Source organism: Lissotriton helveticus, chromosome 5_1, assembly GCF_964261635.1.
Source record: "Lissotriton helveticus chromosome 5_1, aLisHel1.1, whole genome shotgun sequence".
In the NCBI taxonomy this organism is placed as follows: Eukaryota; Metazoa; Chordata; class Amphibia; order Caudata; family Salamandridae; genus Lissotriton; species Lissotriton helveticus.
The window spans coordinates 511244103-511257546 of record NC_136065.1 but is presented as its reverse complement, the minus strand read 5'-3'; the positions used below and the strand labels follow the sequence as shown (position 1 = coordinate 511257546).

The following is a 13444-nucleotide window of genomic DNA, read 5'->3' as shown; positions in this document are numbered from 1 at the left end:
CTTTACAGTGACGAAGGGTTAAACCTGTTTTGACAGATGGTAATGTAGGTTGTTGTATTATGAAAGCTGTGAGTAGCAAAGGAAGGTTAGATGCACTATCCGAGCCTTCGGCCCTGCCACACTGACCGAATCGGGTTGCCACTCCTTACCAATTGGGCAATTCAAACTCTTTTGCCTGATTCTAAAATGGCGCAGTTTGCTCCAGATGAAAAAAATGAAGACCATCTGTACTGGTCTTTGTAACGACGTTTCCTCATCACAAACAATCGCAGTAGATGTTTAGGAGTACAGCGATGTGCAAAAATGCAGAGAAATCCCCGAAAATATCGATACATTTTGGACACGTGGATTATGTATGCGCTTTGCTCATTTACAACAGTATATTTATTTATATAGGGGTGTTTATTTTAATATATTAAAAAATGCATTACAGCTTTTGATTGCCCTTAAACTAGATGCATTGTACATGCCTGTTTCCAGATTCCAGCTGGGGTTGGTAACCGAAGATATAACGAAAATTGGTTGTCAATAGCAGTATTTCTTCTATTTCCATGGATAGGTCATCATCACTCTTGTGCGCGTCTCCCCTTAAGCTCTCTTTCTATTCCTTTCCCTTGCGTGCGCGCCTCCCCGGCCGTGCGTGCGCACCTCCCCATCCCTCTCCCCCTTTGGCTGGCGCTGCCTGTGAGCGCAGAAGGAATATGGCGGCGCCGGAGACCCGGAGGTGGCAGTGAGAAGGCCGACGAGGGGCCTGGAACCGAAGAGACGAAGCGAAGCTTGGACAAGACCGAGGGGCGACGAGGGCATAAGCAGGCCCGGCATCGGTGAGTGTGGGCAGGGTGGGTGTCTGGTCGTGGACCTAGTGTGACAGAGGCATTCCGGAGAGTTGCGGAACACTAGATAAGAGGCTAGTGTTTTGGAGAGGCGAGTACAATGGAGGGCATATATTGGAGTTAAGGTAGCTGCCTTTTCGTGGCAGGCGTGTATTGGAAGATGACAAGACAACACACAGAGGGGGTGTGCTTTTAATGGAGAGCCATATTGAAAAGTGGTAGGTTTGACCAGAATGGAAATGGACTAAAGGAAAAATGCGAGAAGCGGCGGGTGTTAATGCTTCCCTTAAAATATACGGTGATTCCAGCCGAGGCATTTGGGAAAGGAGAGGATAAGGTAGAGACTGAAGGGGGCACTAAAAGGTGGTTAATGGTTTTAGATGATGTTAGTATAGGGATGGAGTGTTTTGATGCATTGGAAGTAATACGGGTCAGCCTATCAAAATTCAGGAAAAGTAGCCACCCTGGGCAGAGTGTACGAGTGTAAGTGAAGCGATGTAGGGAAGACCATAAGGCAGGTCGGTTTAGGGGAAGATGCATTAGAGGAGACACCAAAAGTGTCGAGCGCCAACATTGGAGGTTATGCGTGCCTCCGATTCTTGGTGAGGACTTAGAGTTGAAATCCCCCGCTTCGCATCCTTATCCACACATTCATTTGGTGTGATGTTTTATAAGGAGGAACTTCTATTGGCGATCTGACTGAAATCGGAAATGTAAACATCTGTCATTCCCTCATTGACCACTGATATTCTCGGTTATGCGTCCATGTCAAACTTAACTAATACTGGCTTCACCTTTAGAGTGCATTGTCATATTGAACTATCTCCACAGAGAGACTCAAGTCAGTGGTTACTCGTTTAAAAAAAAAAAATTCCACCGTAAATTGTCTTCAATTCAGTTTTGAACAAGGTCTCACTGTTATTTCTAGCATTGACAAGAGAAGACCGTAATTTACAGAGCGTGGAACATGTTACCATGAAAATACTTAAAAAAATATTTCATGCAGTCGCAATACAAGTTGTATCTGGTTTGTTTTCAGCCTTCTTTAAGTATTTTTATCAGGTGTTATTTATCGGAATATATCTCTCTTGTATATATTTGTGAATATGAAGACTGGACTTTGGTAAGAAACCTATTTCTGAAAAACAATGCACCTTAGATTAACTGCCCTGGCTTTTTTTAAAGCTCATAAAAAGCTAGCGCTACAGGACAGGTACATGGACAATCTGATGATAATGTCTACTTTTGCCTTCCTTATTGTTCCCCGTGTGTGTGGCAATTATGCAATACTGTAATCATAAAATCCTCCTTCTTGAGACCCTTTTGGGTGTCCCAGTAATTTCTTTGTTTTTATCCCTTTTGATTTGTATATATTATATGTATCACTCAATACCAAGTGCCAGATTATAACTCAGAATTGCTGGTGTTGTATGTCAGTGTTTGTGAAAAGTTTATAATGGTTTAGGCGAAGTCAATTCTGGCCATACCAACTAATTGGAAAAAAAACTATGAAGTTGTGTAATCACTCTGTTTATAACTGCTGATGAAACACCCTGTTCTCTACACACAGGTCACTCAACCTGCTCTTGTAAACACACTTTACAGAGTTGCTCTTGGGCTGGATGACAACCAGTGTTTTATTCGCTTCATAGAAAGAGCTGTGTAGTTTGGTTTGTTGGTTACCAGTGACTGCCTGTAAGTTAAGTAAAAAAAAAAAAAGCACCCCCTCCCACCCGACGACGGCTGATGGCAATCCAAACTGATGAAAATGAGTGACATCCAACCAGTTGCCCTGCGATACCGTGCCTATTTTGGTGCCATATTTTATATGTATATTATTGTTACATATTTTAATCTTCTGACTCCAGCATTCCTCTCCCTACTTTCCTATGCCCCACATTCTCACCTTTTGAAGGAAATAAACACCTGGCATTTTGTAACTATTCTTTGCAACTGTATCAAACTCTAAGCTCTGTATTAAATCAGTATTGAGAAGGAGTTTTAGGCCCTCTCTTTCCCGGAAGCCTTCATGACTTTTGAGAGCGGTCATCGTTCAAATTAAAGTGCTTCATTTACAAGTTGAGAAGCGGCTGGTGTTAGTGAACACTGTGGGACTTTTACAGAAAATACTTCTTCCTGAGATGAAGCTATCCATTCTTGCAGCTTTATGACTGTTAGCATGGCAGGACGATTACCAGCTCAAGACCTTATGATGACCCATGCTATGCGCCGGGCTGTGAATGTGTCATGATCAGCTGTGTAAAGGCTGAGAATAATTCAGACGTCCTACATATCATATTTTTGTTTCCCAAAGTGCGAAGCATTTTCCCACAGGTGGATCTTGCGCTCACTGTGCCATAGGGCTTAAGCTGTATCTCACTGAAGTGGGCCAACAATCCAGAAACTGGTATGGGATTGCTTGCGTTTCTGACTAGTGGGACCTCGCCATTTATTTGTCCTGTTCATATTGGAACAGAACCAGTTCATTTGCTTGTGACTCGCCTCTGTCTGGAGTGGTAAACTGAGCAAAAAATGAACTGGATTAAGGTCCAGAGTAATTACCTTAAAGTGAAATTATTTTAAGGGATTCCTCCACCACTTTTTTGGTTTTGTATTTTATTTCGTTGATGGGTGCGAAGCCAGACTTTGAGTGTATATACTGGTGTTTCGTAGCAGCACTGCAGTTCTGTGTAGTTTTTCCTTATCAGCGGAAGTTTGATACTGCTCAATAATATTCCTAGGTCGAAATTGGGATAGTGGGGGTGTTTTTAACCAATTTATTTTATATTTCTGGAAAGCTCCTTGGTCTAAAGACTCTTGTATTAAAATTGGCAAGATAGACTAACAGATGTTAAGTTTGTTTTTCATGATATTAGGAGGTAAACAGTCTAAACACTAGTTTGTCTACTTAAATGTGTTTTTGTTGTTGTTGTGATAATCTAACTGTGCTCCTGATGTCCTGGAGGTGTATCACCAGGCATTGTTTTTGAACATAATCTTGTCAGAAATGTAGGGAGGAATTAGTCCTATTTAAAAATGAACTGAGGCAGACTATTTTCTAAACATGGAATTGTTAGAGGAAACATGCCTGATGAGTGCTATAAGAATCCACCATGGTAGAGTTCATTGTTTATTTATGCTGTTTGGGCTTTTTAGTTTGGTTAGCAATAAGAGAATTGGTCCTCAGTCATTTCTTTTCGCTATGGCGCCTCAGCCATGGTTCAGCGTCTTTTCTGTATACAAGCCGGGGACCGGGAGGAACGAAGGTTTATAGGACGGTGAGGCCTCAAATCGAGACCATTACACCGCTACCCTCGGACCTGTGAGTGGCAAAACACCCCCAAAATTTGGATGGAGCCTGGCGATACAGAAACACACTAATACACCAGCAAGGAGAAGCTACTCTTCCCTTGATAGATATATAGGATAGGGATCTCCTGCCTATAATTCCCTACACACAGAGGGGAATTCAACACTTGCCCTGAAGAAAGTCCCGGGCCTTTATGGCCCCTCTGGACTGAAACATGTCAGCAATTACACTAGGGTCTTAGGACCATCAAATTCCAAAGAGACCCGTTTTTTAATTTTTTTAATAACCAGATCTGACCCAAGATTAAAGGGAAACCAGGGGTAAATTACCTCGAGCCAAAGAAGTGTATTTGGAGTATTTTTTGTGAATTTGATTTGATTTGTTTGGGAGGACGTACTCCAGTCCCCTCCTCTCAAAAACCAACAATTGTGTAGGCCTGACACATTCTGAGAACTAGTTTCACAAAAATAACCCTGAGTGTCCAAAATTTAATTATCTCATAACCCTTCAAAGAAGCTAAAAGGAAATGTCACTGCTACTCCTCTTGACTCCAGATCCTATCATGTAGCACAGATAAAGGATGAGGAAACAAACAAATCAGTAAGCTAAAAAGGCATACTTTTTGCAAAGGATTTCACTGGCACAGAACTTGTATGAAGATATTTTTTTGGTTGTTAATGAATTGGGCACCTAGGTCAACTTCTCTTACTATCCACCCTAATAAGAATCTATTGGAGTCTCTTTTCCTATTTTCAAGAGATTACCAAATTTAGAGATGTTTTACAGTGCACAGGAGAACCCTCTGCCAATAAAATAGGGAAGACTGAATGCCTAGCCCACAGATGAGTTTCTTTACATTCAAACCCATTACCAAGGCACAACTATTTAATCTCTCAAATTAGACTATCGGGCTTTTCTTATGACCTTTGTCCTTCACAGATTGTAAAACAACTGCCATTATGTTTTTTATTTGGCACGAACACGACCCGAAGGTCTGAGTGCTTTACATGAGCCCCAGTTGCTTTACAGAGGGACACATTTATTTTGTTAGGCATGGGGAGATTAAGTGATTTGCCCAGAATCGCAGGATGTTGAGTCCATCCTGAGATTCAAACAAGTTTCCCCAGCTTGGAGGTCGACTGCTCCAGGTATTGGGCCACATCCTTTCCTTATTTGATCTCCTGGAGATTTTTAGCAGCTCCCCTATTTAGGGCATGGCTCTCTTTGAATGGAAACAATCATTAAATCTTTGCCAAAGAAATATTCACCCAGCCTAGAATACCTTATCATTTTCCAGCCAATTCTGCAGCTTCCTTATCTCGGTTAGCTGCTAGAAAAACATTTATTTACACAACTGCAGAACAATGCTGAATACCACCAGCTGTTTAGATTCATTTCAGGCAGGTTTTGGACCTGGTCATAGTACTGAATCTGTAGTTTTAGATGGTTTGTGTAGACTAGTGGGCTGTGGTGGTGCCTTTTAAAGTTAGGGTTTTTTGTTATTGACCTGAAATTGAAATAGCTTTTTCTAACAGACAGGACCAAGCCCTTGTGTGTAACCCTTTTTTCTCCACAACCAAGGATGTAGATGTGTAGTTTACCACAGGGGTCCACTATTAATAAATCTTTATATGCACTCCCTGGTTAACTTACTCTATCAGCTGGAGGCACAATTCTGCATATGTGCAGATGGTACGCAGATGCTTTTCACCATCTCATCTACCCCATCTAACCCCCTTTAAACCACGAACAAAACAAGACACATAATTGGTTTTGGGTTATTCTTTTAATGTACACCGACCTTTTGAAATTAAACCGATCAAAATGGAAGTACTCTTTACACCTGCTTATATGTTCCTTTGGAATCAATTCTGCGGGCTCTTTCGGTCTAGTATTAAACTGCTAATGTAGGCAGTAAATGTTTTTCTCATGTGAAGACCTTGGGGGGAAAAAAACTGCTTCCTATCTAGGCTGGACTGGAGTAAGGTAGTGTCCTCTACTTGCTTCACCATTCCTCCATAGGTGCAACCTGTCACGTCCTATCTGATAGAAGCGTGTTCAAGACACTAGCACATCATCCCAATATTGTGATCTCTTGATTGGCTGTCGATCCTAAACAAAATACCTTTCAAATTGGTAACAATTCTTTACAGATCTAGTTATCTAAATCCCCCAGGCATCTTGCCCTCCAAATTCTCATAGACCCGTTAAGTTTCCCTATTGCCTGCATTAAAATTTTTTTTAACAAAATTACACTCTTGCTCTTATATCCATCCTGCCCACGACAATGTCCCTGAGGGAGTGAACAGCTTTCCTGCAATAAATGTATGTGGGATTGGAATCTGTGGTGTGCGATTCTTTCCGGGGCTTTTATTGCTTGAGACTAAAAGTGTCATTCAAGACCGTTAGTGCCCTGAAATATTTTGTATAGCACATCCTCGTCTCGCACTTGCTGCTTTTAAAGTTTGGTTTCTCTCCATAAAAGTACTTTCTTTGTCTACTGCGATTCATTTGTAGGCCCTTCCAGTAAAATACGGGTGAGGCCCTAGGCTTGGAGACAAACTAGTTGGACTAGGGATGCAGATCCAGTCTTAAAATGTTAAAGTATGCAACTTTGAATGTAAAATTACAGAATTTAATATTGGCTGCTTCCCTCTCTCTACCTGGATTACTTTATCTGATTTCAAAGGATGTATAAATGATTGTCTATCTTGAGTGGAAGTGGTATGGTCTGTGAACATTACTCTTCTGCATACTACCTTTCATACCACAATATACCATTGTTTAAAAATAAAACCAATATATAATATTTTTCCCAAATTTCTATATTTGTTATGGTTATAATACATTTCCCTCTCAAAGATGTAATAGTTATTCTAGGTTGTAGATAATAACCTGCTGTTTTAAGGAAGTTGTGAACTGCATAGTTCGATTTGTAGATCCTTTATCTTTTTATTCACCAGTATATTTTGCAAGTGTATTTTTAAAATGTTCAGTTGACTGTTTTACAAACAGTGTCGAAACAACTCAAGGACCCCTTAAAAGTGGTTGTCTTTCAAAAAATATGCATGCACAGTGCATGAAGATTGATGGTATATCTTAAGTGCTGGATAAACACATGGTCCTCATAACGTTATCTTTAATTGGATAGTTTTCTTAATGAGTGTTTCTTGATGATAATGTAGGCGTTGCCTTGTGTACAAGTTGTGCTATGCTCTCCATTCCACTGGAGTCCAGCTATCCTGGCTGATGAGGGCTGAAAGCCCGAAACTGGTCCTAGGATGCTTGTTTCCAGTCCAGGGAGGACCTGGCCTGGCAGATCGGGCTGGACTGTTCCCATTGGGTGCAGGGTCAAGACTGATTTGGCTATGCTGGGTCCAAACTGGAATGGCATGGTGAGCCAAAAAACGATGGAGTTGGGCCCAGATCTCTGTACTGGGGTGAATGTATGACATTGTTCTGCATTCTGTAAATCAATTGTTCTTTTTGCATTCGTGTACAAGTTGTGGCATAAATTACTGGTGCAGGTCCCATCTTACGGATTGACACTGGTGTATGCCAGTTTCATGTGTTTGTTACTAAATAAGGCTTTGCATTATTTTGACTAGGTTCTCTCTGAGTTGGGAGCTGCGCATTAGATTTATGTATTGCCCTGTTTGGTGTTCTCTTAAATCTTTTGAACAAATGGCCTCCAGTGATGTTTAGCTGATATTCCCATGAAAATTAGCTTCACATCTGCTTGCTTTTTCAGTTACATCTGCTTTGCCGTGGAGTCACCTTCCACTAGTCAGTCAGCCATCTTAACTTTATTTCTGTTAAGTGAACCATAAAAGTGCACAGTAGAAAGACCTATTAAAACTAAAAAAAATCATAGGTATAAAACTCGTTCCAGTGGCAGTGTATCCTGGGCCTCAAAGAGGTCTAAGTCTCCCTCTAGATCTAGTTGGTCCATACCTGAGAGGGGTTAGAACGCCTTTTTGAGTCTGTGCAAACCTACTAACTTGCATGTTTTAAGGGTTTTCAACAACTCTTCTCTAAACTTTTCCCATACTGAGAAATGTTGGCAATTTTCTCCTGACAATGACAGGCGTGAACCTTCTTCCAGAGTTGGGGGGGAAAAAGTGGTAGGAGGGAAAGTGAACTTGCAAACACTCAGATTTTCGCATGAGCAGATCTACACATGCATATTTGCTCATGGAAAAATGCAGTTCACAAATATTTTCTAGGAGTACTACTTTTTGTCCTACTTATGTAAATTCTTCGGAATTTCCTAAAGCCATTTAGCTACACTTAATGCAAGGACATATATCATGGGTGCACTTTTGAGACTTTCTTTAATAATTGGGACCCTAATTTGTTCTGGCGTTTGACCATGACCTTTTGCGTTTATTCAAATTGCCCCTCTCTCTCTGTATTGGCTGGCTTCACTGTGAGTGACCGCATTCTGCTCTTTCACAAGGAGCATATCGGCACACAAAGTAGTTTGTTCAGTGCCATTAACTACTGTGGCAGTGTGATTTTTTTTTTTTTTGAGACAAAAACATTTTTTTTTTTTTGCTTTAGCCAATGTTTGTTATAATGGTGAGGACCCGACAGCTCACACACCAATAAGGTTTTACAAAAACCATGCCACAACAAGTCGCACATTGACCAAACCAAGAAGCTGACCACCAATTTCAGAACCACTGACCTTGCCACTGCTTGTTTATTTTTGTTTTCTATACTCTTTTTGAAACTGGTTACACTAATTTTTCATTATGAATATTTTTGGGAAATACTAGCATGCATCAACACATATTACTAAATGATGCTGCAAAGAAATGGTACCTGAAATTTTACCGTAGTTTAGCTTAATCCTTTTTTTTTTTTCCTTTTTTTTTCCTGCTTTCATTTTGTATGAACAGTTTATTTTGAAAACAAAGAATCCTCAATAATGCTTTCAATCTTTTGCAAACACTTGCATCAAAACAGAGAGCATGCTGGGGGCATTACACATAGCCTCATATTGCTAAACTTTGAAAACGTGTACACATTTTTATACTGGAACCACTGTCAGTAGTGCAGTCAGAGCTTACATTTACAGAGTGTTCACCCTAATAATAAAGACTTTCAATTAATTAACCATAAATACAGGTTTGAACAGCATTAACATATGGACAAAAATATTACCTTGCTGCAGGGGGTCGGCCTACTTGTCCCAAGGACAAAATACCAATGAAAACATGTTGCACGTGACCCCAAACAATATGTCCTGGGCGTCGGGCTGTAGGAATTCCACATCCTGTGAAAATATTTTGTTTCTCATCCGACTTTAGTCACTGCTGTGCCTTTTGAACTCTTCATCCGAGACTCTACTTAAGAGGTCTTCATCAGGATTAATGTTATCCTCAATCAGTTATTTTGTAAATACATTAAACTCTTATTTTCTGTTGCTGTTCTTCCTTATACTGATTCATCTGAAAATATTCTCTAGGATCCCATCTGTATACTGCTTCTGACGTGAACATATTCTTTATGCATCCCATTCTCATTTGTTCCAAAAGGATGAACCAGGTTGTTGTATGTATCTTACCCAAGTGACAGGTTAGTGATCAATTTGGGGGTATGGGTAAATAACCAAGGAGTAGTATTGCCCTTGGATGCACGGAGTTGCATTATACCACTAAGGAGTTTATATAAGAGCGACCGGATAATAACCCACTCAAGGTACTTTTAAACCTCCGTGAAATAATTATCTAGCATTGGCACAGCAAAAACATAAAGGGGCTTGGAGCCAAGCCCATTGCTTATCATTGGTTGACTTTACTTGTCGATCTCATTTGCTGCTTCTTATTAGTGTCTCAGGTTGTCCATCTTGTGTTTGTCCTTCCTATGCAACGACCATCAGTATTGGGCCAGAATGGTGTTTGCTTGTCAACAAAGACCTCTGTCTTTTCTTAATTCAGTTTTAGACCATTCCAGTGCATCTAGTTCGTTATCTATTTATAGTTTTATATAGCGCGGACATAACATGCGAGGGATTCGGAGCACTTTACAAGTGATAAGAAATAAGTCACAGTAAGAAACACGAATACGGCCACATACATTAGAAAGCAACACAATGTGTAAAGTAGCAAATTGGAAGTAACTTTGGTAGGATATTTCAATAGGTCAAATATACGTGATTCAGCAGATGAGTAATAGACATTGTGGAATATCGAGAGTCAAAATAGTGCACCTAGCTTAGAAATGAGATCATAAGTAGAGATTTTACTTCTTTTTTGCAGCAAGCAGTCTAAGGGATCAGTCTGAGTTGACTTTTTTACCTGAAGCATCTTCGGTTTGGGTTATCAAGACCACTGTTTGAGTGTTGTCTGTATGTGAAATCAAACTCAGTCCATGAGATCTCATTGTCGGCTAGCGGGACCAGACCGCATAGCTGAGCGCTGATCATTGTGGTACACCCATTCCGCTGGAAAAGGGAGACAATTTACACAGGAAATATACATTTGGGACTCCATTTTCAAAGAATGGTTTAAGCAAGTAAACAGCCCTGTGCTCAAAGCCGTACTCCTTAATTCTTTCGATGAGTAAGGCATGAGTGACCATGTCAAAAGTTGCAGGGAGATCCAGCAAGCCCAATGCTGTAGCACCAACCTGGTCTAGAGCTTGCTGTACCTCCCAGTAGTGCTGACTTAGTACTATGATGTGGTCTAAAACCTGTGTAGGGTTCAATGGAAGACTGTCTTGTAACTATTTAGAGGTTTGCATATTAATAGTTTTTCTTCCCTTTAAAAATCTGTGGCAGTAGTGAGAAAGGTCTGTAATTTGATAGACAAGATAGATCCTCATTGGGTTTTTTCAAACCATGTCTAATAATTGCTTTCATGCAGTGATTGCTGTCTTAAACCTCAAGCTGAGCTTCTTCTGGAGGATCAGAGGCTTACTTCCTGACATGTTTGACTGCAAAGGCCCTTATTATGTACCACTTTGGGACAATGCCCTGATCAATGGCCTCCCAGAACAGAACCCAGGGACTCTGACAGCTGCCTGCACTTGGTAATCTTTGGATTACAAATCAAAAGAAATTCAGTAACCTCACCACCACTTTAAAGCTACTCAATTTACTCCTTATATAGATTTACATTAAACGCAAAGCCCAAATTAATCAGTGACCAGGGCTAGACTCTATTCCTAGTATGACATGGAAAAGAATGTTTCATTGGTCGAAGAAAAACTCTGCGTAGGACAGTCATTCCTTTCGCACATCTCTTTCCTTAATCAGTAGTACTTGCCTTGCCTCAACGTTTTTATTTTGAGGGGAATGGTAATGTGTACCTGCATCTTGCAAAGTAAGTGAGACATAAATGTTGGATTCATGAAAGACTAGGGATGGGAAATTGAAGAGCTGATAAAAGTATTTACCTGTTTGTTCGATTTGTTTGGGTTTTGTTTTGTGCCTTTTTACATGGGGACACTTAAGTACATATGTCTCTAGCCAGAACAGGTGGCGGTCGCCACTGTGCATCTACAGTTAGGTTACACTGTGCATAGGAAGAGAGTTTGTTTGTTTGATTTGCTAATAACTTTGGTATTGTTTGACGAATCTTCATGAAACTTTCCAAAAAAAGGTGCAAAGAAGGAAAATACTCATTAGACTACATTTGGTAGAAAGCTAGATCGGTACCCAGAAAATTTTAAGTTCTCCCCTGAGACAGCACATGCGCTGTTGCTGGCAATCTATTGTTTCTCTAAAAAAGAATGGGGGGGGGGGCGGGGTGTGTTTACTTACTGTTTGTTGGCTTCATTGTCACTTATTTTCTCCCTTTCCTTTAGTGAGCGGGTGTCGGCACCTGTTGCTTCACTTTTCTTCAATGTATTTTTGTTTTCTTCTCTTGAGCATAGACCAAGTACTAATTGATTTCATGATTATTCACCTTGCTTCCTGCGTGGCGATTGTGGCACTTTTGTGGTTTTTTTGCTTGTTGGACAACTCATATCCTTCAGATATTAAACTTGTGCTTCCTGGTATTTCCAGGAGCTAAACGCAAACAAATAGCAATAATGAAACTTTGTGGCATGTGACCAATTTCCGAAACATACATTTTTGCCGCATGTCACTGTTATTGATGATGGAGCTGTAAACCTACTCCCTTCGCTTAAGACTGTTGTCATATAGTTTGTGTTTTTCTCAATTAAAATTTGCCACTCGGCCACATTTTGATATTTGTTGGCTACCTCTTTCATAATTTAGAAGATTTTCTACTACTCGTCATCACTGGTAATTTAGAAAGGTTTGGTGTGCCTTTACCTCTACCCAACCATTAATCCTGTAATCAGTTTTACCTCCTTTTACCCACAATGAGCACTCAATCCATCCATACCCCCTTTACCTCCACGCACCATGGAGCTCTCGTCACCCTCATCTCCCTTTGCCTCTACCCACCCCATAGCACTCAAATCACCCTCACCAGCCTTTACCTATACTCCTCCCTAAACCCGAAAGTACTTTTTAGGTTATTTAAAAAAAGTTAGTTAAAAAAAAAACAAAAAAACCTTACCTTTATGGTAAAGGTCCTGTGCGGTAAAGACTGCTTCAGCTCAAACTAGACACATCCCCGCCTCTTCCTTAAACATGTTTGTCTTTACCGAGCGTCCCTAAACGTTTTGAGGGCACTGTTTTGCTATGCCCTTCTGTTGTTTGGTGGGCACATTTGCCTCTGACACTTTTCCTCCTCCCTTGCCCCATCTTCCCCTCACACCATATCCTCTTGTCTCACCGGAGACAGCAAATGCGCTGTTGCTTGCAGGACATTTTGTTGCATTACAAGTGACGTGGACCCATTACTTAACATTGGCTGGCTTCATCGTCCCTCATTTCCTTGCTTCTCTTGGTCATCGAGTGCAGGTTTCACTTCCTCTTTGTGTGTTTGTGCCTACCCTGGAGTATGGCCCATGTACTGCTTCACTTGCCCAGTATCCTTCTACTGCTTGCTGCTTTCAGACATAAACTTTTTTCTTTTCCCTTTTGCGTGCCCCAACCTTCACCTGCGTTGCGTCCGGTCTGCCCTGCCCCTCCCCTGTTTGTTGCTTGCCCCCTCCTGATCTACCAGGGAAAAGCACCTAAATGTAGCACCAACATGTTTCAAGATGCTCCAGAAATGGACATTATCCTGTGGTTTCTGCTCTGCAGGACTGCTTTGGCACTGCCTTAATGCTGGGTCAACACAGCGAACTTCAGCGCAGACTTAAGATAATTAAACTTTTTTGTGAAGGCAGAGAATAATCCCGTACTAAGAAAATGGATCACTGTGTCATGGTG

At 40.9% G+C, this 13444-nt stretch overlaps 1 protein-coding gene across 2 annotated transcripts in view; it reads left to right on the top strand.

Annotated features, from left to right (window-relative positions):
• Positions 1 to 622: 622 nt before the first annotated feature.
• The window catches only part of FBXO42 (F-box protein 42), a 242064-nt gene continuing 229242 nt past the window's right edge, over positions 623 to 13444 (top strand). Inside the window, exon 1 of one of the 2 annotated variants that reach the window (XM_078642841.1) lies at positions 623 to 824. The gene's annotated coding sequence lies outside the window, so the exon portion shown is untranslated. The remainder of the gene's footprint in view (positions 825 to 13444) is intronic. The other variant, XM_078642842.1, reaches the window with a different exon arrangement.